At 45.4% G+C, this 22,823-nt stretch overlaps 1 protein-coding gene across 3 annotated transcripts in view; it reads left to right on the forward strand.

Moving 5' to 3' along the window:
- Positions 1-3,081: 3,081 nt before the first annotated feature.
- The window catches only part of luzp1 (leucine zipper protein 1), a 130,337-nt gene continuing 110,595 nt past the window's right edge, over positions 3,082-22,823 (forward strand). The window contains exon 1 of one of the 3 annotated variants that reach the window (XM_059654350.1): positions 3,082-3,193. The gene's annotated coding sequence lies outside the window, so the exon portion shown is untranslated. Of the gene's footprint in view, positions 3,194-3,651; positions 3,754-22,823 lie in introns of those variants that run through there. The other 2 variants (XM_048558355.2, XM_048558352.2) reach the window with 2 other exon arrangements.

Here is a 22,823-nt window from a genome sequence, read left to right on the forward strand (position 1 = left end):
AGGTTGCAACTTGATGAAGAGTGTAAAGTGAGAATCCACCACATAAAATAGAAAGGGCCTTCAGTTTGGGTTGTCTGCTCACCCCAATGATTGACTGCAGCATTCAGTGTAATGCTGTGTGTTACAGACACTACATCAGCCTGGCCTGCACTAGCTGATCTCAAATGGCTGCAACGTCACTTGGTTGGAGGTGGAGGGAGGGGAAAGGAAGGCAATGCAGGTGTTACAGCTCCTGGCCACATTACAGTCACTCCTGGAGGAACACAGCAGGTCAGACAGCATCAGGAGAGCAGACGAGTCGACGTTTCAGGCCTACACCCTTCATCAGCACTGGGGAGGGGGAAGGGAACTGGGAAAGAAAGAGAGGGAAGAGGTGTCGGTCTGGGAGAAGGTAGGTGGGATGGTGGATTCAGGAATGGGTAGTAGGAATTGGTTGGTGGGAAGGGTGGGGCAGATAGTTGGGGAAGAAGATGGACAGGTCATGTCAAGTCAAAGAGGCAGGGATGAGAGGGAGGTTTGGACATGGGATGAGGCTGGGGGTGGAGAGATTTTGAAACTGGTGAATTCTATGTTTAGGCCATCGAATTGTGGGTTCAGAGGTGGAATATGAGATGTTGCTACTTCAGCTTGCATGTGGCATCATCGTGACACTGGAGAGGCCCAGGATGAACATGTCACCCAGGGAGTGGGAAGGGGGAGTTAAAATGGTTGGCGACTGGAAGGTGTTGTTGATTACAGCATACAAAGTGCAGGTGCTCTGCAAATCTGTCCATGAGTCTACATTTGGTCTCACTGATGTAGAGGACACCATATCGAGAGCAATAGATACACGAGACCAGGTTGGAAGATATACAGGTGAATCCTGTTGGAAATGGAAAGTTTGTCTTGGGCTTTGGATGGAGGTGAGGGGGAGGTGTAGTACCTCCTGTAGTAGCCAAGAAAGGTGCTGGGTGTGGTGAGGTTAGTGGGGAGTGTGGAGTAGACTAGGGAATTGCAGAGTGAGCAGTCCCTATAAAATGCAACTAGAGGTGGGGAGAGAAATATCTCTTTGAAGTGGCAGCGAATGATACGCTGGATGCAGAGGTTAGTGGGATGATGTGTGAGGACCAGGGAGACTCTGTCTTTATTTTTGTTGTGGGGAGGGGGTTTGAGGGCAGAAGCACATGGAATGCAAGAGATGCAGTTGAGGGCAAATTTGATTGATGGAGGGAGAAATTTGAAGTAGGAGGACATCTGGGATGAAGTGGAACGCTCCATCTTGGGATGCAGCAGAATTGAGAGAAAAGGATCACATTCTTGCAGAATGATGGATGTGAGGAGGTGTAGTCAAGGTAACTGAGGGAGTCGGTGGGTTTGAAGTAGATGTTGGTGCTGAGATAGTTACTAGATTTGAAGACAGAGAAGTCCAGAAAGGGGAAGGAGGTATCAGAGATGGTCCAAGTGAATTTGAGGCTGAGGTGAAAGGTGTTAGTAAAGTTGATGAACTGTCGAAGCTCCGCATGGGTGCACTAGGCATTGCTGATACAGTTAGCAATGTAGCAGAGGAAGAGGTGAGGGACACTGCTGGCATGACAGCAGAAGAGGAACGATTCCATATATCCTATAAAGAGGCAGGAATAGCTCAACCCATGCAGGTGCCCATAGCCATGGGGGGGTGGGAGGATCATAGAGTCCTTAACAGCATGGGAACAGGCCATTTGGCCCAACATGTCCACCCTGACCCTCAGAGCATCTCACTCAGATCCATCCCCCTATTACCCATCTAATCTACACACCCCTGAACACTACAGGCAATTTAGCATGGCCAATCCACTGGGCCTGCACATCTTTGCACTGTGGGAGGAAACCAGAGCACCCAGAGGAAACCCACGCAGACATGGGGAGAATGTGCAAACTCCACACAGGCAGTCACCTGAGGGTGGAATTGAACCCGGGTCCCTGGTACTGTGAAGCAGCAGTGCTAACCACTGTGCCACCATGTCCCCCTAGTCAAAGGAAAAGTTGTTGAGTGTCAGGACAGGTTCTGTCAAGTGGGTGAGGGTGTTGGTGAAGGGGGATTGATTGGGCCAGTGAGAGAGGATACCCACCTACCTTCCATCCCTCTTCCCTCTCAGCTCCCTCCCCAGTCCTGATGAAGTGTCTGTGTCAGAAATGTCAACTTTCCTGCTCCTCTGGTGCCATGTTCCTCCGGCTGCACACTGTGTTATCTCTGACTCCAGCATCTGCATTTCCCAGTGACGCCTGTTTGTGGGAAAGAACGAGGGTAGAATCTGTCATTGGAGGGTCTGACATGACTGTGATGTGATACTTTCTCAGTGAAAGAGCTGGCTGAAGGTCACCACATGGAGTTACACCTGAAAAGTAGCTCATTTAGTTAGGGGGCAGAGGGGAGAGATTACCTAGTGCTTTTAAGGCCTGCTCCCCATCATGGCAGCATTCCCAGGAGTAGTGGGGTTTAAGTTTGGAGTGGGGGTGGGGAAGAAACTTGGACGGGAACTGTACACAACGACAGTAAAAGTGAACAATGGTGGGTGTGGGGTACTGGATGAACACAGCAGGCCAAGCAGCATCTTAGGAGCACAAAAGCTGACGTTTCGGGCCTAGACCCATCACCCGAAACGTCAGCTTTTGTGCTCCTGAGATGCTGCTTGTCCTGCTGTGCTCATCCAGCCTCCACACTTTGTTATCTTGGATTCTCCAGCATCTGCAGTTCCTATTATTTCTGACAGTAAAACTGAATCCTGGTATACAGCAGACATTTTATTGTTAACTTTAAACAAAAGCAAGTCATTTCAATACATTGTGTAAAAATGAGCACAAAAGTACTGGGTTCGTTGTTGATGTTCATTGCTAACCAGGGAACCGTGTTGCTGGCCTTCTCAATTCCAGTGACTCTCTTTCGTGCCTGCTTTAGTACCAAGATTTTTATTTAGGGACGGTGTTTACTGTCAGGATCTACAGCAGCAGACTGTGAACCCTGGACGATTAGCCGAATTCCACTGGTCGAAAGGATCTTTTTGGGACTCCCAGCCCTTGTGTAAAGTGGTGCGAGTTGGATCGAGGCGCTGGGCTGGCCAAAGGTGAACAGACGAGAGCCTCCCCGGGCACTGTAGGAGCATTAACATGCGGGGCAGTCACACTGGATTACCAGAAAGCAAGCGTACATCAGGGGAATCAGTCACCTTTACATTCGGTAAGTAGAAAAGTTGTTGCACATGAAGAAGCGCCTGTGACTTTAAAATAAAATGCGGCTGGAATGAATGAGTTTCCTGGCTGTTGTAGGAGGGAGCTGTCTGTCTGGAAGGCAACTGCAGTGACTACTTAGGAGTGTTGCACAAACAATGGCGTGAGAAGTAGTTCAGAGGTTTCCTCCCCATTGCAGCCAGAGTTGCTTCCTGTTGGAATTGCTGAGACTCGAAACGTTGCTTTTTGAGTCTGGATTCCAGCTCCGAGTGGTTTCAGGAACTGTTCAGGCTCCTCCTTCACTGAGAGAGAAGGAATCAGTTTCTGCACCAAATATGGCCATGAAATGACATCACTGCTCAGGAGGCCGGCACTTTTGCACAGCAAGCCCACCTTTCATTGTTAAAACACTTTACTTTGGAGGGGAGGGGTGGTGAGGAATGTGATGGTGAAAATGTTGGGGGGGGGAGTTTTGGGGTTGGCTGGGGTCTGCAGCAGGAACTGTGCACTGCTCCAGCTAAAGGGAGTTTACCGAAGCCCCGCTGCCCTGGACTCTACACTTCTAGGAAGGTAAGAGAACGTGGCTTTTCACTTTCTGCTGTTCGCCTCAGCGCTGGGAGTTAGGACCTGTGAGTGCGTGTGTTCCCAAAGCTGGAAGGGGTTTCCGATCTGGTCTCTCCATTGGCGCAGAGAGAGAGAGCGAAGCAGACGGAGAGAGAGCATGATCAGGACACAAGAGAGGAAGAGATCAGGAAGGACAGAGCACACAGCGAAAAGGAGACTAGGATAGAGAGAGATCAGGTCACAGCGAGTGAGAACGGGATACAGAGGGAAAGAGATCAGGACATAGCAAGAGAAAATTGAGGCAGAACAGGACACAGGAAGAGAGAGACCAGGATATATATACATAGAGAGTAAGATTAGGATACAACGAAAGAACATAGTGACAGAGAGAGCAATCGGGAAAAAGAGAGAAAAAGAACAGGACGGAGAGAGAGAGAGAGACCAGGATAGAGATCAGAGAGAGATCAGGAAAGATGGCTATAGAGCAGATCAAAGGGAGAAGGAGAACAGGAAAGAGAGATAGAACACTGAGAGTGAGCTGAACAGGAGAGAGAGAGAGAGGGAGCAGCAGGATGGATCAATTACATAGGATAGACAGGCCATTCAGCCCAATAGCCCATGCTGGTGTTTGTGCCCCACTTGTGCCACCTCCCCTCCTACTTCATTGTTCCCTCCCCCTTCAAAACCTACTCCAGTATTCCCTTGAATTCAACTCCATTACTCACTCCAGCCACTCCCTGTGGTCGCACGCTCCACATTCTCATCATTCTTTGGGTAAAAAAGTTCTGAGCTCCCAGTTGGATTTTTTGGTGACTATTGTATATTGATTGCATTTACTTTTGCTCTTCCCCACAAGAGGAAACATTTCTCTGTATCTGTTTTATCCAGAGCTTTTGGAATTTTAAAAATCCCTCATTAGGTCACCCCTCAGCCTCCATTTTTCAAGAGATAACCATTTTGTGATAAGTCTACAAAGAGCATGAGAAAGAGAGCAGAGCAGAGGGAGAGAGACCGCAAGATGGATAGGAAGGAATAGGACAGAAAGAAAGAGAAGGAGAAAGCAGGGTAGAGGGGAAGAGTAAGAGAGAGAGGATAGGATTGCAGGAGTGAGAGAGACAGAGAGGATGGAGAAGCTGTGGAAAGGATATTGCAGTAAATGATCAGATCCAAGTAATGCAAAGCTGTGCTGTTTAATCATTTGGCTCTGCAGCTATCACAGGGGCTTTGGATTAATTGGGGGGGGGAACTCACAGACCTTTTTGTGTGGTCAAGCGACACCAACAGTGGCAGAGAAAGTTGTCATAATTCTTGCATTTCACAAAGAATGAAGCAATCCTTACTTTTAGAATTGGTGAAATGAAACATCACATCAGTCCTATATCTGAGGGAGTTGAGTGGGGGAGGTCAGGATCGGGGATGTCTCGGTTACGCTGAGATTTATGATCATTATGTGTGTGTTTTGTTTTCTGATCAGCTGTGAGCTTTTGCAGTCATAGTCACATTGTGCTGTGGTGCTGCCTCTGCAGAGGAATTGTTCAATCATGCAGAACAGAGAAGGGAAAAGATCTCCAGTATTTTGGGTCCTGACACAAAGCGAGTGAGGGGGTTGGGAAAGCAGGGGGCATATCTAGCTTCTTCAACTGTTTGCTTAAGCTGTTTTGTTGGGATGTACTTTTCTAGGTAGCGTTGGGTCACAGATGAATTGAAGTAACCTTAATAGGTGTTGTATATTCTTCTATTCGCCAAGCTTTATTCAGGCATTGAATTACTGCGAAAGTAGATAAGATTTCAGAAAACAAAGATCATGCAAGACATAACAGAAGCACATTGGCAAGTACCATGGTACTGAACAAAAACAGAAGTTGCTGGAAAACCTCAGCAGGTCTTGCAGCATCAGTGAAGAAGAAATCAGAGTTAATGTTTCAGGTCTAGTGACCCTTTCTCAGCACTCCTTGATACTGATACTGAGATCTACAGGAGCTAGTTAATTGGTGCTTTCTTGGTGAGAGGAGTTCGGACATGAAAGTCTTTCATCTGTGATTACTTTAATCAGAACTACTTCTGACTCAAAACAATAATAAAAAGGACGGGGAGATCTCTTTATTAAGAAAAAAGTTTGTCAGCCAGCCTATCCACTTATTTTGCTTAGATTTATTGCCTAGCTACATTGTTTCCACAGTAAAAGGCTGGTGAAAGATGGTGTTGGATGCTACAATGTGGCTCAGTGAGAGCAGGTAGATTCAATCTGACATACATCATGAGGAACTGGCCCAACTGAAGGAAAAACATTTTTTTTTTGTTGACTGATATAACATGACTTTTGCTTCTGACATCAGACGAACTTGACCCACTGTGCACTGTCACCTGTCTAATCATTGATTGACTCTGACAGCAACCATAGAGAGGGTTCCTGAATATGTGGAGCTAACTGACAGTTAATAAGCATCTGGCATTACAACAGAAGTACAGGCTGCTTGTTCTGTCTTGGGCAATTTACCTGTGTATCTTGCTCACAATGACACAAGAATGGGTTCAGCCGGCAGTCTGACCTCTGAACAGTATTGGCGACTAAATTCTCTATTGCTTCAGTCCCAGACAATGTCCCCTTTATTGTCTCAGCTGGTTGGACGCATAAATGCATCAGACTCGATCCTTCCTCTCCTGCTCCCAGTCTCTGCCCCTGCTGTACCATTAGCCCATTAAATGAGCGCTCGTCATTATTGAGGCTGTTCAGTCGCAGGGCAGCATCAAAACTCCGATCATGCAGACCCCTTGCATGCTGTTTCCAGCAAATATGGCTGGGTACTGAAGGGGAGGAAAAATCCCGGGATTATTTCTCTTTTCCTCTGACCAGAAGTTACTAAGGGCAAAAAGGGTGAGATGCCACTTATCACTGCGATCTGGATGCTTCCATTCCAGAGCTGGTCTGAGCCACTGCTTTCCCTCCAAGAGGACATAGAGCAGGATGTTAGTCTATGAAACACCTGAAACAATTCACAGCACAGAGACTGCCTTACAGAACTGACTGCCCAGTTCATTCAATAAAAACTGAGGACGTGCCATTTATTTGTCCAACAAGCAAAGTAATGTTGATCTCTGAGTTATGTACCAGCAGGGACATAAATGTGGCACATGCCAGAAAACGTAAATCATGAACAGAGTGAATGTTTTGATGTGTTCACTTGGTAGCAGTACCTAATTCTTTTTAGTTCAAATTTCAGGTGACAACATGCCTTGCACGTTATTATTGACAGTATTTTCTCAAAGACCAAGAACAACATTTTTCTTTTGCAGAACTAAGGTTCCATTTTAAAATAGCTCTACGCAGCGTATCTTGTTCTTAAAGACAAAGTAACTGCCTTGAAACCAGACATTTTCTTACTTGGCCATTTTGTTCAAATTGCTAGTTCATCACCTGTATTGATACACAGAAGAGCTGGAATTGTCACCAGCAGTAATAATTTGCATTTATATTGCATCTGTAATGTAGCAAAATCGTCCAACTCTGCTTTTTGTGTGCATTACCAAGTTAAACAATGCTCCGAGCCATTTGAGCTCACATCAGAACAGGTGGATGTCAATGAGATGGGCCGTTGGGCACATCTTAAAGGAATGCAGAGATCCCAAAAGTTTTCCCCAGATTAAAGTGCTCCTTTGTAACAGGTCCCATGTGGTGGGTATCAATGTAATAATTCCTACAGGTGAGAGCTGGGCCTGTTTCTGATTGGGGGAGAAAATCGCCTCTTATGTAATTGGGGAATTCAGAGCTAGTGGGAACTTCTGGATGAGTCTCAGTTGCTTAGATTTGACCGTTGGGAATTCCCCAGATGGATTTTTTTTTTCTCTCCCTTGAGTTGATTTGTGCTTTCATCTGGTCCTTTCCCCCTCCGCTCAAATGAAATTTGCCTGGTTCTGGGTGGAGCGAGGAGGGTGTTTATTCTCGTCCAAACGTTATTACAAAAGTGTGTAGCACCAGCTGGAATCTTCACCTGTTTTGCATTAGAGCACAAGTTGATGTGCTCACCTGACAGCTACAGTGTGCACTTTGTAGGAGGGTTCGGAAGTAGTAACAGCTTCCATCACAGACTATAGTTTTATGGCCTGTTGGGTACAGCTTATCCTCTGTTAGATGGTGGCACAGTGGTAATGTCACTGGGCTAGTAATTCCCAAACTCCAGGCTATTGATCTGGGAGCAAAGGATTCAAATCCCACCACAGAAGATGGTGAAACTTGAATTCAATATAATTCTAAAATAACAAGCCAGTTTATTGGTGCCCGTGTAATCATTGTTGACTGTTGTTTTAAGAAAAAAAATCTGGTTTGTTAATTTCCTCAGGGAAGGAAATCTGCCATCCTTTCCCAGTCTGGCCAACATGTGACTGCAGATTCTCAGCAATGTGATTGACTCTTGACTGCCCTCTGTGCAGTTAGGGATTGGTAGTAAACATTGGCCTGGCCAACAATGCCGACGTCCCATGAAGTAATTAAAAGAAACAGCTGGCTGAGTCAGTGGAGGTGGGGGGATATTTTTAAGAGTGTGCCAGCTATGACAGCACGCTTGTCTGTAAGTCACCATGTTCCAGTCTAAGGACTAAGCACAAAAAAACAAGATTCTCACTTTAATATAATAAAATGTGAGGCTGGATGAACACAGCAGGCCAAGCAGCATCTCAGGAGCACAAAAGCTGATGTTTCGGGCCTAGACCCTTCATCAGAGAGGGGGATGGGGAGAGGGAACTGGAATAAATAGGGAGAGAGGGGGAGGCGGACCGAAGATGGAGAGTAAAGAAGATAGGTGGAGAGAGTATAGGCGGGGAGGTAGGGAGGGGATAGGTCAGTCCAGGGAAGACGGACAGGTCAAGGAGGTGGGATGAGGTTAGTAGGTAGATGGGGGTGCGGCTTGGGGTGGGAGGAAGGGATGGGTGAGAGGAAGAACCGGTTAGGGAGGCAGAGACAGGTTGGACTGGTTTTGGGATGCAGTGGGTGGGGGGGAAGAGCTGGGCTGGTTGTGTGGTGCAATGGGGGGAGGGGACGAACTGGGCTGGTTAAGGGATGCAGTAGCCTTGGGGACCGCTTTGCAGAACACCTCCGCTCAGTTCGCAACAAACAACTGCACCTCCCAGTCGCAAACCATTTCCACTCCCCCTCCCATTCTCTAGATGACATGTCCATCATGGGCCTCCTGCACTGCCGCAATGATGCCACCCGAAGGTTGCAGGAACAGCAACTCATATTCCGCCTGGGAACCCTGCAGCCATATGGTATCAATGTGGACTTCACCAGTTTCAAAATCTCCCCTTCCCCTACTGCATCCCTAAACCAGCCCAGTTCGTCCCCTCCCCCCACTGCACCACACAACCAGCCCAGCTCTTCCCCCCCACCCACTGCATCCCAAAACCAGTCCAACCTGTCTCTGCCTCCCTAACCGGTTCTTCCTCTCACCCATCCCTTCCTCCCACCCCAAGCCGCACCCCCATCTACCTACTAACCTCATCCCACCTCCTTGACCTGTCCGTCTTCCCTGGACTGACCTATCCCCTCCCTAGCTCCCCACCTATACTCTCTCCACCTATCTTCTTTACTCTCCATCTTCGGTCCGCCTCCCCCTCTCTCCCTATTTATTCCAGTTCCCTCTCCCCATCCCCCTCTCTGATGAAGGGTCTAGGCCCGAAACGTCAGCTTTTGTGCTCCTGAGATGCTGCTTGGCCTGCTGTGTTCATCCAGCCTCACATTTTATTATCTTGGAATTCTCCAGCATCTGCAGTTCCCATTATCTAAGATTCTCACTTTAGCCTTTCAAACGAAGCTGTCAAAGTTCTCCATGGTACTGTGTTGACAAAGTGCAATTGCGTTATTCTCATTGTCCTCAATTTAATTCCTCAACCACAAGCACCGAAGAGAATTATCTGGCCAATATCACATTGCTGTTTGTGGGAGAGTAAGAACTACAAATGCTGGAGTCAGAAACAATTGCAGTGTAGAGCTGGAGGAACACAGCCAGGCCAGGCAGCATCAGAGGGGCAGGAAAGTTGACGTTTCGGGTCAGGACCTTTCATCAGAAATGGTGGGGGGGCAGGGGGAATGTCAGTTTGTGGTAGCTTGCTTTACACAAAAGTGACTGTTCTATTTTCTGCATTAAAACGGTGACTACAATTCAAAAGTACTTCATTGTCAGTTTATAAAAGTGAGTCTTTCATTCTTCACAAGATCTTCATTAAAGTGATGTTCTCACAATGCAATAGCAGGTTCCACCTCCTTTCTGCCATTGATCCAAACCAAACCCAGTTGACCCAAATCTTGTGCATGATCATGGTACACATTTAAATGCTGCAGAGATGAAAGCTTGCACCTGGTAATATTTTGTTCAAAGTCGTGAACACTATATCTATTTTTAAATCAAGTGTACCCCTCAGAGTCAATTTTTTTTTAAAATATGCATTTGGGATATCAGTGCAATAGCAGATGGGTTAGCTCAGGGTTTTATGACCTCAGTCCTTGCTCTGAATAGATATTTTTGAATTATGTCTTGTGGCCTGCTAATACTTAAAACTAATCTTTTTTTTTCCACATGTTTTCTATTTTACTGGAGATCTTGCTACTTACCATGCTACGGGTCCATGAACCATGGTCATTGTTCGGTAAGCTATCCATTGGCTAATCAGTCAATGAAAGTGGACTATTGAACCATGGGAGGGGTAACGGACCCTTTTCCACCCTGTGCCCCCGGATACTTTGGGTTAGGGTTGAGATGTTTACAGTTCCCAATCTCTGGCCGTTGGGATTGAGTTTAATCTTTGCATGACCCCCACCCCCCACCCCCACCCCAAACACTTTCCCAATTAACCAGCTGAATAATTGATATGGAAATCACCAACAATGCTTTACTCACCCTCTCTTCCAAACTGAACCTTTACGTAGAACCACTTGGACAAAGCTGGCCCGTTTACTTGGGCCTTACCTGGGGGGTCATCAGTTTTGGGTTTGCGTTCATATTTTGGAGCTGCTTTGCTGATGGTACAGTTCCATTTTGCAATCTGATTGGCAAGGAGCTGTGTGTATGACTATGCATCCATCAGTGCCATAGACTCTACAGAGTCATTGATGGAGTTTCTACAGTGTCAGGAGCCCCAACTGCTATTCACTTGGCCTGAGTAGCAATGATTCTGTGATCAGAATTCTAGCCAAGTTGTAGTTCAATGTGGAATTTTCCCATGGCGTTCATTAGAGAGAATAAAGAGTTCACATCACACATTTTGTGTGTGTGTGTTCTGTCTGTCAATCTCACACACTCTGCTGTCGGTTGCTGATGTGCCTTCTCACAATGCATGGCACAGGTTTGAGTAAAGGTGATTGAAAACAGTTTGCTTGTGTGGACAGTAAATGTAAACAGGGACTGATTGGAATAACAAAGTGTGAAGCTGGATGAACACAGCAGGCCAAGCAGCATCTCAGGAGCACAAAAGCTGATGCTTCGGGCCTAGGCCCTCTCTGATGAAAGGTCTAGGCCCGAAGCATCAGCTTTTGTGCTCTTGAGATGCTACTTGGCCTGCTGTGTTCATCCAGCTTCACACTTTATTATCTTGTATTCTCCAGCATCTGCAGTTCCCATTATCTCAGGGACTGATTGGGCCTCTGTCTGTGTTGCAATTTCTCTGTGTGCAAAAGATTAGGCAAAATGGTTTATGGTGTATTCTCGGGAGAAGTGTGGTAGGTTCATGTTTTGGAGCTGCTTTGCTTATGGTACAGTTCCATTTTGCACGGAAGGTCTTCATTTCCAGTGGCCTCTGAGAGCAGTGCACCTCCTTGGAGGACATAACATAGGTCTGAAGTAATAATAGTGAAAGTGAATACATAGAGTTGAGAAATGTATCTAATCATGGACTTCACTGAACGACAATACAAACTCAGAGGGCTGAATGGCCTCATCCTGCTATTAAAGCTCAAGCCAAATGCAGAAAGTTGTACAAGAGACTTTTAAACCACTACAAAGCACTGACTAATGTGAGTTGTAAACAAAGAAAGAAAGTTTTGCATCTATGTAGGGTATTTCATGACCACTAGACATCTCAAAGGGCTTTACAGCCAATGCATTTGAAGTTTTTAATGTAGGAAATAGTGTAAAGAAAAGGTTGGAAAAGATTGTCATGGGCCACTCTTGAATCTTGCTTGGGCGGGGAAAACACTTTCAGGAAATGCCAGCATTTTTTTTACCTGACATGCCTGGACCATATACCGTGATTATATTCCAGGCTATTGCTTTGTTATGACTGAATGAATCAAATTCTATTTTTGGTCGGGATACCAGGGAGTTCATCAAGTGCCTTTAGAGCTGAACACCAGAATTGCATCAAAAGCTGTGTGGAGGAGAACCACGTCCATGAGGGACACCCTTCTGTATGCGAAACACTGTCTGGGCCAGAGAGATAAGAAACCAAATAAAATATTTTTACTGGGACAATATCTAGAGATCACCAGCTTTAGTTTGCCAGAATCATCATTGGCAGTGGTGGGGGTGGGGGAGAAATTATTTTGGTATCTTTCCATTCACTGCCAATGTCTTAAGCTTTGCAATTTGTCCCTAGACCTCGTCATTTCTCATGCCTCCTTCAGGAGTTTGAACCTGTCTCGTCACCTATCCTAATATCAGTTTGTGGCTCATGTTTCAATTCTGGTTCATACTGCTCCTTGCCACAAAACATCTTGGGACATTTTATGATGTTGAAGGCATTATATAAATTAAAGTTGTTGTTGGAAGGGGATGCATTCCAGTCAAACGTTGTACTTTTAAATGGGAAGAGGAGGAAAGAAACGATAAAAATGTTGAAAATACAGTTTTAAAAGGTTGCCTATGTCAAAGACTATACAATTCCTAAAATTTATATAACTTAAATTATAAGCGCCCTGAAAGCTCACAGGGAGTAAAGTGTCCTGTTGGTAAATGTGCTTCAGCAAGATACAGCATATCATGCCTTATTCACACACATCCTTTGTTTTGTTGTGGCTTTTCAGGGCGTGCTGTAAAAACAGGAACAGTTTGACTGAAAGTTGCTCTGCCCATTTAAACATTTATAATGCCTTCACTGATTAGTCCTGGCTTCTCATTACCAGGCAAATTGAGGGGCTGTTCGGGAGGTTTACCTCCTTCTCTCACCACCACCGAACCCATGACTTACTCAGACACTTATACCAACCCTGTTGTAGTGGCAGGCCTGGTTAGAGTTGCCAGCTTTGGCTGGATGCATCCCTGGAGATTTCATCACATGATCTTGTGCCCCCAGCTGCCCCACCTGGTCAACGAGCCTTTTCCCAGAATACACCCCCCAATGCCCAGTTTCCCAGTATGTTTGAACACTTCTGTTTATTTGTTTGCAAAGACAGTGAGAAAGACACTCACTTCTTTTATTGCCACTGTGATATTTGTTCCGAATTGCTGATGGCAGTGTAATTGTAGAGAGTCGTGTGCTAGGTTTAGCGCGGGCATGAGAAGCTGACTCACCCAATGCCTCTCTCACCAACCAACCAAGGAGTGAACACTGCTATCTGAGGCACAACTTTGATTGACCTAACTGAAACAGGCACTCACCCACCACTGCTGCAGAGCTCACCTCTCACGTGGAGGACAGAAGCTGGTTTGGTGACAGTCACAAAAACAAGCCAACAAGAAACAAAGTGCCCTCAGGGTGTGACAGATAAGCATTGGTTAAGACGATGCTATCATGGTGGGTTAATTGTACCCAGTATGTGGCAGTGCCATCAGGAAAGGATAGCTGAACCATACTGGTAGAGGTGGTAGTGAGAAAGACTGTTCTGGTGATAAATCTCCAACATGCAATAATTGAAAGCCATTGCCAGGGATCAGCGTTCCGTAAACATGCCTTTTTACAAGTTACCATGAGCAAAACGGAGGATCTCAGCAACTTACACTGAGCAGCAAGGAGTGTATATGTGCCTCACAGAAGGTTCATGTCTCTGTGATGCTGTGTTGCCGGGGTTTCTGTTGATAAGAATAGCAGCCCAACAGGCTGCCTTTTACAGTATTCACTGCAGAAGCTGCTTCACTTAGCCACTGCAGTCTTTACAAAAGTACTGCACACAAAGGCTCTGCAGTGAATTTCATGTGTAGGATGTTTACTCTGTTTAAACCCCTCTCATGCAAAATATTTCTTCAATTTATAGTCATAACTGTGCCTGTTCACTGTCTAAGGCTGACAGAAATTGCAGGGCCTGAGTTGGGCCATTTTAAAACCACCCAGGCCCCCAGAATCACAATAAATCAGGATGCTACAACATTTTAAAGAACTATTTCGTGAAGAATGGCCAGTATTTGTTGCTAAGCCGTAATTGCCTTTAAATGGAATGGCTGACTGGGCTAATTCAGGGGACAATTAGGAGTGAACCACATCGGCATGGGTTTGGAGTCACATGCGAGTCAGACTGATTACGGAGGTAGATTTCCTTGCCCAAAGGTCATTAGTGAACCAGACGGGAGACTAACTTTAGAGATAGTAGGAACTGCAGATGCTTGAGAATCTGAGATAACAAGATGTAGAGCTGGACAAACACAGCAGGCCGAGCAGGAAAGCTGAAATGTCAGCTTTCCTGCTCCTAAGATGCTGCTTGGCCTGCTGTATTCATCCAGCTCTACACCTTGTTATCTGGGAGACTAACATTATATATTACAGACTTTTATTATTGCGTTCAAATTCCACCAGCTGCTCTGATGTGATTTGAACCCTTGTCCCCAGAGCAATAGCCTTAGCCTAACTGTGCAACTCCTTCACATGAGCGTACACCTTTATTTTGAGAAGCTGCTGTTCATTTACTCATGAATGTACAGCACCCAGGATTTGTTTACATATGAATGGCTATAATTGATCTCCCACAGGAGGGTTTGCAAAGTTAGTACCTTTAGGATAGGAGGGAAGATCACTTCCCCAGACAAGAGGTTATTTAACAAAATAAATAACAAGAACATTCAGACTTCTTTGGTGAATGATGTGCAGGCCCTGACTGCATGAGGACCTCCGTTTTTGTGGACATTGACAGGAAGGCTAGCTTTTATTGCTGTGGCTTATAGCTATTCCTGCCAAAGAATCCCTACAGTGTGGAAGCAGATCATTTGGTCAGTCTGCACTGACCCTCTGAACAGCATCCCATCCAATCTAATCTCTATAACATTGCATTTCCCCAGGCTAATCCACCGAGCCTGCATATCCTTGGGCAATCTAGCATGGGCAATCCACCCTATATGCACAATTTTGGACTGTGAAAGGAAACCAGATCACTTGGGAGAAGCGCATGCAGACGCAGGGAGAATCTGGAAACTCCCCACAGGCAGTCACCTGAGGCTGGAATTGAGCTCAGGACCCTGGCACTGTGAGGCAACAGTGCTAACCAGTGGGCCACCGTGCCGCCCAAGTTCTGTTATTGTGGCACACCATGCTCCTCGGCTGTATGTCATCCTCACACGTGCACCATAGCTTGTCTTCAACCAGCCTGACATTCATTGCCTATTCGTATTTGCCCTGAAAAAGGTGATGGTAAGCATACCTTTCGAACCATTGCAGTCTTTGGGATGTGAGGAGGGAGTTCCAGGATTTTGACCGAGAAACCTAGGAATATTGTGTTGCAATTTGGAGGGAAACTAGTGGCATTCCTGTGCATCTGTTGCCAATGTCCTACCAGGTGATAGAGGTTGCTGGTATGACCAGTATTGTCCAGGGGGCCTTGGCGTGCCAGAGTAAGCTTGTAGATGGCTCACAATCATGCTACTGAATGTTGCTGCATTGTGCAGTGAGTCACTCTGAAGGGCATCCCCCTATTAGCCTTCTGTTCAACTAAATGCAGGTTTAAAAGATTTATTGAAATAGTTGGGTTCTTGTGTGGCAGAGCCACGTTAAATCATACCAGGATCACTAGTTTCCTGAATTTTGAGCCTGCCTTGAGGTTGAGCAATGCGAATGGGAATATATTCTGCAGATCTTGAGGGATTGATCATTTTGGTGGAGAGCAGCGATGCAATTCCGAGACTTTATAAAGCTCTAGTTAGGTCTCATTTAGAATACTGTGCCCAATTTTGGGCCCCACACCTCATACTGGCACTGGAGCATGTCCAGTGGAGATTCACACGGATGATCCCTGGAATGGTAGGCCTAACATACGATGAACGGCTGAGGATCCTGGGATTGTATTCATTAGAGTTTAGAAGGTTGAGGGGGGATCTAATCGAAACTTACAAGATAATACACGGCTTAGAAGTGGTGGACACTGGGAAGTTGTTTCCGTTAGGCGGGGAGACTAGGACCCGTGGGCACAGCCTTAGAATTGGAGGAGATCAATTTAGAACGGAAATGAGGAGACATTTCTTCAGCCAGAGAGTGGTGGGCCTGTGGAATTCATTGCCACGGAGTGCAGTGGAGGCCAGGACGTTAAATGCCTTCAAGGCAGAGATCGACAAATTCTTGATCTCGCAAGGAATGAAGGGCTATGGGGAGAGTGCGGGTACGTGGAGTTGAAATGCTCATCAGCCATGATTAAATGGCGGAGTGGACTCGATGGGCTGAATGGCCTTACTTCCATTCCTGTGTCTTATGGTCTTATAACCTTACTCCAACCCAGACAGATTAAATGGAAAGATTAGTACTGCTCAGTCTTGAGTAAATGGCCAAAAGCAATTCCATTTAGATTGATCTGGTGAACGACGTTGGGCAGCATTTCAGTGTTTGTCCCCATTTACACAGGAACTGGCAATAATTCTGCATAAATTTATTGAATGTACAACTTCAGCCTGTATCTAAAATCTAGACTCTCAAGTCAGAAGATATGTAAATAAACGTCTTACTTACCTTATTCAAAAAGTTAACTTTAAGAACATAAACATCATTTCTCTGCTGTTTTGTACCTCAGCCCTATACGCACCTGATTGGCAGAAACTTCCCATCTCTCTCAGTTTTCATGAGATACAAAAATGGGGGGAAATGAGAATGCCTGAGAGAGAAACAAATTCTGTCTTTAAGTTTAAAGAGTCATCAAAAAATCCTAATTCATCAGTGTCCAACACTCCATAAACTGACATTTGGCATTGTTTAAATACAATGCAGCACTAATTCACCATTTTAATTTCTGGGTCTATGAAGAATGCGCCAGACAATGAGACTGTTTAAAATGAATTGGCAGAATTTTTCTTGGCCGGAGACTCTTGCATTAACTGAACTCTAGGCTGATTTATTGGGATTCTGAAGGGAAATCCAGCAAAATCCAAAGCAGGATATCTGCCACTAAAACAGTTCTGAGCTTTCAGCACTGCAGTCTGTCAGATTGCTGCATGCTGACCTTTTCTGATTTAACTTTGAGGCCAATCTCATTGACTGCACTGAAGGGATGACCAGCTGGACAATGCTAGGCTCAGGGCCTTGTTTAGGGACAATGATGGTAATGTTAATGGACTAGCAAACCAGAGGCTAAGACTAAAGTCCAAGGTACATGGGTTCAAATCCTATCTGGTAGAATTTAAAATTTGATTAATCTCAAGAACTAGAATTGAAAGCAATGGTGACCATGACAACTATCAGCAATTGTCATAAAACCCCCATCTGGTTTATTAATGTGCTTTAGGGAAGGAAATCTATCCCTCCCTTGCCTGGTTTAGCCTCCATATGACTCCAGATCACAGCAATGAGGTTAACTCTTAAACTACCACTTAGGTCAAAGGCAATCGGGGATGGGCAACACATGCCCAACTTATCAGTGATATGGACATTTCATGAAAGAATTAAAAGCAAATTTACAACCAATCACATTGGTATTTGTGTTTAATTGTGGTAAATGAGTTTAAAAGAATATAAAGTGTAACAGACTAGGCTATTCAGCCCATCGAGCATTCCTGCCATTCAGTAAAACCGCGGTTGATCCTCAACCTTACCGTTACCTTTCCAAGGTACCTCCATATCGCTGGATATTATCCCTTGGTATGCAAAAATGTAAACGTAACTCTGTCTTGAACCTGCTGAATGACTGAGCATCATCATCATCTGGCACAGGGAATTCTAAAGATTCATTATCCATTGACCGAAGAAACTTCTCCCCATCTCAATCTTAAATAGTCAAAGCCTTGAGACTGCGGCCCTTAGCTCCAGATTTCCCTGCCAGCAGAATATCTTCCCAACATTTTCTTTGTCAAATCCTTTAGCAATTTTGTATTTTTTTTCTCCGTGAGATCACCTCTCATTGCTCTAAGCTCTAGAGGACGTGAGTCTAGCGTATTCACAAGGACAAGCACTTTAGGTAACAGGCTAGTCTTGTTGCACTCCTTCTAAAGCGATTATATCCTTCCTAAAGTAAAGAGTCCAATACTGCAAACAGTGCCCCAGAACTTACTGAGGCCCTGCAAATTCCAGTGAGCCTTCATTCTTACACTTTCTAATACGACTAATCATTTGCTTTCCTAGTTGCTTGTCATGTGTACCCAACTTTGTGTTTCATAGCACCTGACCCTAAGAATGCCAGCCTTTCCCAGTACCTGACTTTTTAAAACAAAATCCGCTCTTAGTTTCCCTCTCAAAAATGGATAACTTCTTGCATGGGATGTGGGCATTCCTGTTAAAGCCAGTATTTATTGCCCATCCCTAATTGCCCTTGATGGGTTGCTGGGTGATTTTCAGAGGATGGACACAGGCCAACCATGTTGTTGTGGGTTTGGAACCATGTGTAAGTCGGATGGCAGATTTACTTCTATCTTTGAATAGTGTATCCACATATGTTCCATCTGCGACACTCTTGCACATATCCTTAACCTTTCTATATCTCTTTGCAGCTTGTTTGCATCCTCTTCATTGCTTTATACAGCCAAATAAAAAAAACTGTGGATGCTGGAAATCAGAAACAAAGACAGAAATTGCTGGGAAATCTCAGCAGCTCTGGCAGCGTCTGTGGAGAGAAATCAGAGTTAACGTTTTGGGTCAAGTGACCCTTCTTCAGGACTGAAAAAGTCCTGTAGAAGGGTCACTGGACTCAAAACACAGCAGAATGAGCCTTTATTGTAACTTGGATTTGTACAGTGCCTTTCATGCCCTCAGCACATTGCAAATTGCTTCATGGCCAATGAACACTTACAACAAAGAACTCAGTTGAAGTGCACTTGCATAAAAGCCAAGAATTATTCAAATGAATACGACAGGTGGTTGGAGCTGGAGGGGTCTTGTCAGGCTTGAGTAAATTACAGAAACAAAAAGTGATGCAGGAATTTAAACATACAATAATTTTAAATTGGAGGTGTTGGGACAGCAAGAACCAGAGGACACAGTTTAAAAATAAGGGGTAGGCCATTTAGAACAGAGTTAAACTTCTTCACCCAGAGAGTGGTGGATATATGGAATGCTCTGCCCCAGAAGGCAATGGAGGCCAAGTCTCTGGATACTTTCAAGAAAGAGATGGATAGAGCTCTTAAAGATAGTGGAATCAAGGGTTATGGGGATAAGGTAGGAACAGGATACTGATTGTGGATGATCAGCCATGATCATAATGAATGGTGGTGCTGGCTCGAAGGGCCGAATGGCCTACTCCAGCACCTATTGCCTATTGTCTATAAGTTTTAAAAACAGGGTTGTTAGAGGAGTAAGTATTGGTGCAGGCTGGATTAGAGACAGTAACAGGGAAATCACAGAGCATGGAGCTTGGGATGGCAACAGGAACTGATTAAAATAGTTAAATTTGTGACAGAGGCAGCAGGAGACTCTCAGCCTGGAGCTGGTCTGACATACGCATGGGGGCTGGTAATGTTACTCTAGTGAAAGTAGGTAGGCAGTCTTTGTGATGAGATTGGAAGCTCAGCTTCACGTTTGATAGGTTGCCAACAGCCCACTTTGGCCTGGGCTAGGGAAGAGGGATCGAATCCTTAGGAAGGGCTGAAAGGCACAACTTAAGTGCCCCCAGCATTTAAGTGCAAGAAATTAGAGGTCATCCAACATTAGAATCTGAACATAGTGGGGGAAGTGGAGAGAGAGACAGTTGTGGGGTTTCATAATACTGCTGACAAGCTGAAAAACTGACATCTGTTGACACGATTTCTTCCTACTCTTAAGTGTGTTTTCTAGGAACATGAATGCACTGAGTGCACAAGCTTGAAACTAACACTAATATACAACTAAGGACACAAATTGGCACCTGCAGCAATTGTAGTTCTTTGCTACATTCAACCACAGTACATTAGTTCCAACGCCAATAAGTCAGGGCTAGGGTTATATGGCAAATTATATGGCAGGAGGCTATATTTTATTCATTTGCTGCACAACCTTACATGTAATGAAAGGAATATATCTCTGCACTGTCAGTCAGTTCTTGATTTGTTTTATACTTCACAGCTGTTGCTAAGAAGCAGCCTGGGGTTAGGCAAATTTTTGATGTGGAGTTTCTCGCGTCAGTTCTGCTCCTGTGACCACACATCTACAAAGATGGTCAAATGTGGACTGCATTTCCATGGCTTCCAGGGATGTGAGTGGGAACGGCTGTTCAGCCGGACATCAGGGTGGCCTTCAGATCGACTGAGCCTTAAACCTTCCCTGTCTGGCAACCTGCGCTCTGCACATTCACCATAGACACTGTGGTCAGGCTCGAGAAGCTGTTATCCAGGGGGTACCACCTACACCTTTCTTAGAAAAATAAATTGTGGATTGGATGCAAGGGTAGCAGCCAAAGGGAAGAAGAAAACCACTTCAAGAAAGAGGTTGGGGTGTTTTCTAAGGCCGTGGTGCCATAGTGACTGCTGGCAACACTGACTATAAATTCCTGGAATGCACTGACCACAATTTTCCAACCATTAATGCTAGCAGTGCAGAATTGTACAATCGCCCCTATTACTGCCATAAATCTTCATTTACATGGCATCCAGTGCAGTATAAACCAACTGTGTGAGTTTGCAGTAAGAATGTAAGAAATGGTAGCAGGAGAAAAAGTGCTTGACCACTCAATATGACCAAGGCTGATCTTTGCCTTTACCTCCAACTTCCCACTTGCTACCCATTATCTCTGGATTCCCTTAGAGAGAGCAAAGATGTGAATGCCCCAACCTTCATTGGTTCCACAACTCTCTGAGGGAGGGAATTCCCAGGATTCACAATCCTTTGAGTGAAGACATTACCCCTACCTCAGCCCTAAGTGATGGTTGCCTCACCCTGGAACTGGACCCTTGTGTTTTAGGCTCCCAGGCCCAGGGTAAGGAACGTCACAGTGTTCATGCTTTCAGGCCCCTTCAGAATGCTTGCACATTTCGTTGAAATTGTCTCTTGTGCATCTAAATGCCAGAGAATTTAAGCCCCGTTTACACAACATCTCAGTAAAGGGCGAACCTCTCACTCTGGTTACCATCTAGTGAACATCCACTGGACGCCACCATGATCCATTACCCACTGGGCAATTAGGTGACAGGCAATAAATAATGTCTTAGCAAATAACGGGCCAATATCCTGAGAATTAATGTAAAAAAACCGGCGCCTCATGAACGGCATCAACCATAAAATTATTCAAAATACCTTGCTGGCAGAGTCCATGTGATTTAAATTCCTATTCAATATTAATAAGGGCTGCTATTCCCACCATGTCATTCCCAAACGCAGTAAAACGGCTAGGACTGATAGCACCAATATTCCTGACCCCATCCCCTTTCTGTAAAGTTTCCTGTGGTGTCACAATGAATTGAGGAATAGGAAAGAGAGAGAGAGAGACATTGAAGTATGTGGTTCCTGCTCAAACAACAACAACCTATATTTATGTAGTGCCTTTACCATAATAAAACATCCCAAGTCACTTTACAGGAGGATTATAAAACCAAACATAGCATGAAGCCACAAAAGAAGTTATTAAATCAGATCATTAAAAGCTCAGCCAAAGATGTATGTTTTGAGGAATATCTTCATGAGACAAAGAGAGGTGGTGAGGTGGAGAGCTGTAGGAAAGGAATTCCAGAGCCTTGGTCCTCAGCAAGGGAAGGGGCAGTCATCCACGACTGACCAGTTAAAGCCAGAGGCCAGAATTGCAGGAGCTGATGCCTCAGGGGTTGTTGGGCTCGAGAAGATTCCAGAGAAACAGATAGATGCAGCCAGGGAGGGATTTATAAATGAAGATGAGAATTTGAAAATCAAGACACAGTTCGTCAAGGAGCCAGTTAAGGTGGGTCAATGACCACAGGCTGATGTGTGTTAGAACCACCGAGAAATCTGCAATGGATAACTTCTTTTATGTTTCAAAGACCTCTGAACCGCTGATTTTATACTTATACATCGCCTGGAAAACATCTGTTATGTTTGGCTGATAGATGGACAGCCGCAGGTTATTGCTGAGGTAACAAGGTGTAGAGCTGGATGAACACAGCAGACCAAAGAGCATCAGAGGAACAGGAAAGCTGACGTTTCAGGCCTAGACCCTTTTTTTTACCTGAAGAAGGGTCCAGACCAGAAACGTCAGCCTTCCTGCTCCTCTGATGCTGCTTGGCCTGCTGTGTTCATCCAGCTCTACACCTTGTTGGTAGGGGAAACCAAACGGAGGCTTTGGAACTGCTTTGCAGAACACCTTCGCTCGGTTTGCACCAAACAACTGCACCTCCCAGTCGCGAACCATTTCAACTCCCCCTCCCATCCCTCAGACAACATGTGCATCCTGGGCCTCCTGCAGTGCCATAATGATGCCACCCGAAGGTTGCAGGAACAGCACCTCTATTTCTGCTTGGGAACCCTGCAGCCCAATGGTATCAATGTGGACTTCACAAGCTTCAAAATCTCCCCTCCCCTACCGTATCCCAAAAACCAGCCCAGCTCGTCCCCACCACCCTCACCTGTTATTCCTCCCACCTATCCATCCTCCCACCTCAGGCCCACCCCCATCTCCTACCTACTAATCTCATCCCACCCCCTTGACCTGTCTGTCCTCGTAGGACTGACCTATCTCCTCCCTACCTCCCCACCTACGCTCACCTTTACTGGCCCCATCCCCGCCTGTTTGACCTGTCTGTCTCCTCTCCACCTATCTTCTCCTCTATCCATCTTCTACCCACCTCCCCCTCCCACCCTATTTATTTCAGAATCCC

This window comes from Stegostoma tigrinum, chromosome 24 (genome assembly GCF_030684315.1).
Source record: "Stegostoma tigrinum isolate sSteTig4 chromosome 24, sSteTig4.hap1, whole genome shotgun sequence".
Lineage (NCBI taxonomy): Eukaryota > Metazoa > Chordata > Chondrichthyes > Orectolobiformes > Stegostomatidae > Stegostoma > Stegostoma tigrinum.